The 5,739-nt window shown below is 36.9% G+C and overlaps 1 pseudogene; it reads right to left on the bottom strand.

Moving 5' to 3' along the window:
• Nucleotides 1–3,410: 3,410 nt before the first annotated feature.
• LOC142174685 (uncharacterized) lies at nucleotides 3,411–5,005 on the bottom strand (annotated as a pseudogene).
• Nucleotides 5,006–5,739: the final 734 nt, after the last annotated feature.

The following is a 5,739-nucleotide window of genomic DNA, read 5'->3' as shown; positions in this document are numbered from 1 at the left end:
GAAATCTCTACATAAGTGATTATTATTTCGAGAGGAATTAACCTATAAAAATTGAACTCAAAAATTTTAAATAGAGATTACGTATGTAATTTTGTGAAGTGTTTGTTATAAAATTAATTGGTGAAGTAGGATCAAAAGCTATAAATATAAAATCACATTAAATAATCCAATATGTTGATTAATTTAATTAAAGAAGTGCTAGTATATGGGATATGTCATTTCATAGTGTGTTATTGTCATTGATGAAATCAACATTGCATGTAACGACATCGGCAGAGTCAAGATTTAAATTTTATGAGTTCTAAATTCTAGGTAGGGGTGTACAAAGGAAACCACACCAACCTGATAATCCGAGTCAAACAGAGAAAAAAAAACCCAACTATGGTTTGGTGTTGGAAAAAAAAACCCGACCATAATTGGTTTGGTTTGGTTTTAACGAAAGAAAGTCAAACCGAAACCAACCCAACCCGAAATTACATATATAGAAATTTTATATATATTTAATACATAAATATAATTATTGTGATATAATTTATAAATATTCCTTAAAATTTTTCATAATTTTATCTTTTAAGGTATTATTTCAATGTTGGACTTAGAACTTTTAAATGTTCCAATAAGTTTTATAGCCATTAATATTAGTAAATTAAATAATGCTAACAAAAGTCCAAACAAAAATCAAATCAATAGTAATGCTAACAAAAGACATTCAATTCAATATTACGAAAGGGAATGTATTGAATATCTATTTTTTATTTTGCAATAATTTAGATAAAAATACATAACCTATTTTTATTTTTTCTTTAGTGTTTAGTCATGTAAATAATACTCCCTTATTAGTCTACTTATTTTAGTATGACTTAGTACTTTTAGATTATGTTTATTTCTATTATGGCTTTTTAATTAACAATATTTAAATTACATAATTTATTGTCTTTATTGTTGAATATTTTAGGATAATACCATGGACACATCTCATATTTTGTATGATTTTCTAGGAAAATACTTTATATAGTTGTATCTTAGTAGGATTAAAGAAATATTTTGAGCACAAGTTATATGTTTGGTTCTACAAAGATTTTACCGGAATAAAACCCGAGAAAAACCGAAAAACCCGAGAAAAATCGAGATTGAAAAACCCGAGTTTTATTGGTTTGGTTTGGTTTTTAGATTTAATAACCTGACACAATTGGTTTTGTTTGGTAATTATAAAACCCGAATGTCACGCCCCGAACCATGGTCTGGGCATACCCGGTGCCTGACTCCATGTGACCGGGCGAACCAACTGTATGGCTGAATCAACATGTGGTATAACTATGAGCTAGAGGTAAATATAAAACATGATAATCTACTAAAGAGTCTGACTGAAATATCATAGATGCGGAAAATACTAAAGGGTCTGCAAGTATAAACAAATAGCCGACAAGGCTAACACATGAAAGCATGCTAATATCTGACTGACTGGGTTATAGTCTAGGAAGCCTCTAAAGAATACTGAAAATACTAACTGTTTACCGGGACAAGGTCCCCGGAATACCTTATTAACTGAAATACTATAATGACTAAAACAAAAAAGAGATAAGGCCCCGAAAGACTGGGGCTCACCAATAACTGATACGAGATGTCCTAGCAAGCAGAATCGTCAACCTGAAAATCGCTAATTGCATCGCGAGATACAGGCCCCGGGCAAAAGGGACGCCAGTACATTTAAATTGCACTGGTATGTAAAACAACTGAAGAAAAGAACTGTAAATACTGAAATTGAAATTGAACTGCTAGCTGATAAACTAATAACTGAACAAGACAGTTAGGATATGAATACTCCCTCTTCTAAATGATGAACAACCTGTTTATCTGATAACTACGGCCTCGGGCCCAATATATATATGTGCACAAGCTACGGCCTCAGGCCCAAAAATGCATAAAGCATAAACTACGGCCTCAGACCCAAATACAGGTGTTCAACATTCAGGAATTTAGAATCAGGAACTGAGAATCATACTGTAATACATGATACTGAAATAATGAGCCATACCGAGTTACATGATACTAGAATAGTGAATAGGATTAGACTGAGATGAGTATTCATAATAAGTTGATTTGTCATAACTGAAACTTATAGAGTATCGAATGATTATGAAACTATGTCATGTAGAGAATAGAAGTTCTACTACCATTCAGGGAACTAAGGCATAGTTACTTTCTGAGGAAACTGGTAATGATCATAATGAATAAGGCGTAGGGAGAATCATAGACATTCCCAAACGTAAAGAGTTAGCCTTACATACCTTAACTTCCTGCCCTTGAGCGTAATACGACGTTTGTCAACCCTTTCAACTTTAATCTATAGCAATACAGGTCAAGGGATTCCATATTAGCTATGATGCTCATGTTTTGGTCACTTAAGTATTTTATCAAACACTTGGTGAAAATAAAGCTTCATAATCCTTATTAATGGTGTATCTACATCCAACAACCCATTCTCTTGTTCCTAGATAAATTCTAAAATCTCAAATGATTATAATCAACATTATTCTTCATCACCAATAAGGTAAACGACACCCTTAACCAATAATCAACACTCAACACCCCAACCCTATAATCTTTCATGATTTTCTATCAAACTCATCAACTCATATCTCATGAACTAGGGTTTATAATCATTAAATCAATGCTAGAATCAATTAGAGGGTGAAGACATTACCTTTTTGAAGTTCAAACCCTTTGAATTCGAGTTCTAGGCTTCCTTCTCTCAACAATGATGTCCCAATAGAATATCTAATGATATGGAGGGTTTACCTATATTAATAAGATGTTGGAAAACTGAAATTAACTTAGAATCATCATTAGAAGTTACCTTGGGTGGTGGAGGGACCCTTAAGGAGTTAGGTTTTTGAGAGCTTTCCTTTCTATAGCAAGTTTTTATATTTTGGGGCTGTGGGGGACGAAATAAGGCAAAAACATGACTTCCCAAGTCGGCCACTATGTCCCAGTAGGTGTGACCATGGTCCCGACCGTGGTAAATAGCTGGAGCACTGCCTCACGACCGCGGTCGCGGTAAAACGTGGTTGTACGCGGTGGTTATGCACCATTCTGTAAAACGGGCATAACATTTTGTACATAGCTCCGTTTGGGATCCACCATATATCGTTAAAAATCTATTTCAAAGGCCTACAACTTTAATGCTTTAAAGTTTCCCAAATTCCTTACACATTTTCACTAAACCCTGCTGGAAGACAGACCTTCTGCAAACTTAGTCGATTTTTTCAAATCTTATGCACCTCACTTTCCATCTTGATTTTGAAACAACTATTTTCATCCATCATCATCCTGATGGGACTTCACATGTTCAAAATATATCCTTACTACTCCTTTAACTCATTTATACCTAAGCCAAAATTTACGGGGTGTTACATTATCTCTCCCTTGGAATCATTCGTCCTCGAATGATGGTCTTGGCTGCAACTATGGCTATCTATGGACATTAAACGGGTGTGATGGAGATATGAGAATACTGAAATATCATGAATACATGTATGTCAAACTGAACAAGCACGTGATCACTAAATACTAAGCGAAGTAAATACTGAAGGACATAGGATTATAATATAAAACCTGAATGGGAAGGTTAATTACCTTCCAGATTTTCCTTTTGCTCTTCAAAGAGATGGGGATATCTGGACTTCATGTCCTCCTCGGCTTCCCATATAGCCTCTTCAACCTTTTGATTTCTCCAAAGCACTTTTACTGAAGCAATTTCCTTAGTTCTAAACTTGCGGATTTCACGATCAAGAATAGTCACTGGAATTTCTTCGTAAGACAGGCTGTCTTTAACCCCTATAATCTCTGTAGGAACCACAAGTGAAGGGTCTCCCATGAATTTCTTCAACATGGACACATGAAACACTGGGTATACAGCAGCTAGTTCTTGTGGCAATTCTAACGCATAAGCCACCTATCCGATCCTTCGCAGAATTCTATATAGACCAATATAGTGGGGACTAAGCTTCCCCTTCTTCCCAAATCTCATAATGCCTTTCATGGGCGATACCTTCAAAAACACCAAATCATCAACTTGGAACTCTAAGTCTCTATGCCGCAACTCCGAATAGGACTTTTGGCGACTTTGAGTCGTCTTCAAATGCCTTTGTATCAAGTTGACTTTCTCCATAGCCTGATAGACCAAATTGGGTCCTAACAACTCCGCTTCTCCGACTTCGAACCAACCAATTGGTGATCTACACCTTCGCCTATATAGAGCTTCATACGGTGCCATCTTGATACTAGAATGATAACTGTTATTATAAGCAAACTCAATAAGAGGTAGATGATCGTCCCAATTACCTTTAAAATCAATAACACATGCCCTCAACATATCCTCAAGAGTCTGAATGGTGCATTCCGCCTGGCCATCTGTCTGAGGATGAAAAGCGGTGCTGAGGTTCACCCTTGTGCCCAATCCCTTCTGAAAGGATTTCCAAAAGTTTGTTGTGAACTAAGCACCACGATCTGAGATAATGGACAAAGGAGTCCCATGCAATCGGACAATTTCTTTGATATACAACTTGGCATAATCATCGGCCGAATCTGTAGTCTTCACTGGCAAGAAGTGAGCTGACTTGGTAAGTCGGTCTATAATCACCCAAATCGAATCATGCTTCCGGAACGAGCGGGGTAGACTTGTTATGAAGTCCATGTTTATCATCTCCCATTTTCAAATGGGAATTTCTATATTCTGAGTTAAACCGCCAGGTCTCTGGTGTTCGACTTTCACCTGTTGACAATTTGGACACTTAGACACGAAATTTACTATATTCTTTTTCATATCGTTCCACCAATAAACCTCCTTAAGATCATGATACGTCTTTGTGGAACCTGGGTGAATAGAATACCTGGAATTATGGGCTTCTGACATAATCCGCTCTCTAATCCCATCTACTTCTGGAACGTATAGTCTGCCTCTGTACCTCAAAGTACCATCATCTCCCCCTTGTTCAAAAGCCATAGTCTTGTGTTTGTGAATCCCCTCCTTCAACTGCAATAAGTAGGGATCACTGAACTGTTTTTCTTTTACTTCGGCTACTAAGGAGGATTCATCCCTTTTCTGGAGAACAACGCCACATCTTCGGAGTCCAAAAGTCGGACTCCTAGATTTGCTAAGTGGTGGAATTCCTTCATCATAGTTCGCTTGTCTGCCTCAACATGAGCTAAGCTTCCCATAGAACGCCGACTGAGAGCATCGACTACAACATTTGCTTTCCCCGGATGATAGAGGATATCAACATCATAATCTTTAAGTAATTCGAGCCACCTTCTCTAATGTAGATTTAATTCTCTTTGTTTGAAGATGTAATGAAGGCTCTTATGATCTGTAAAAATGTCAACATGTACCCCATACAAATAATGGCGCCAGATCTTAACCGCAAACACCACAACTGCTAATTCAAGATCATGAGTCGAATAATTCTTCTCGTGATCCTTGAGTTGTCTCGACGCGTAGGCTATGACTTTACCATGCTGCATTAATACACACCCAAGACCAACCCCTGAAGCATCACAATAAACAACGAACCCTTCGGTTCCTTCCGATAGTGTCAGGACTGGAGCTGAAGTTAATCTCTTCTTTTAACTCCTCAAAACTTTTCTCGCACGCATCCGACCATTGAAACTTGACTTTCTTCTGAGTTAATCTAGTCAAAGGGGATGAGATAGAAGAAAATTCCTCTACGAAACGCCTAT

Source organism: Nicotiana tabacum, chromosome 3, assembly GCF_000715075.1.
Source record: "Nicotiana tabacum cultivar K326 chromosome 3, ASM71507v2, whole genome shotgun sequence".
Classification (NCBI taxonomy): domain Eukaryota; kingdom Viridiplantae; phylum Streptophyta; class Magnoliopsida; order Solanales; family Solanaceae; genus Nicotiana; species Nicotiana tabacum.
This window is presented reverse-complemented; position numbering and strand designations above follow the sequence as displayed.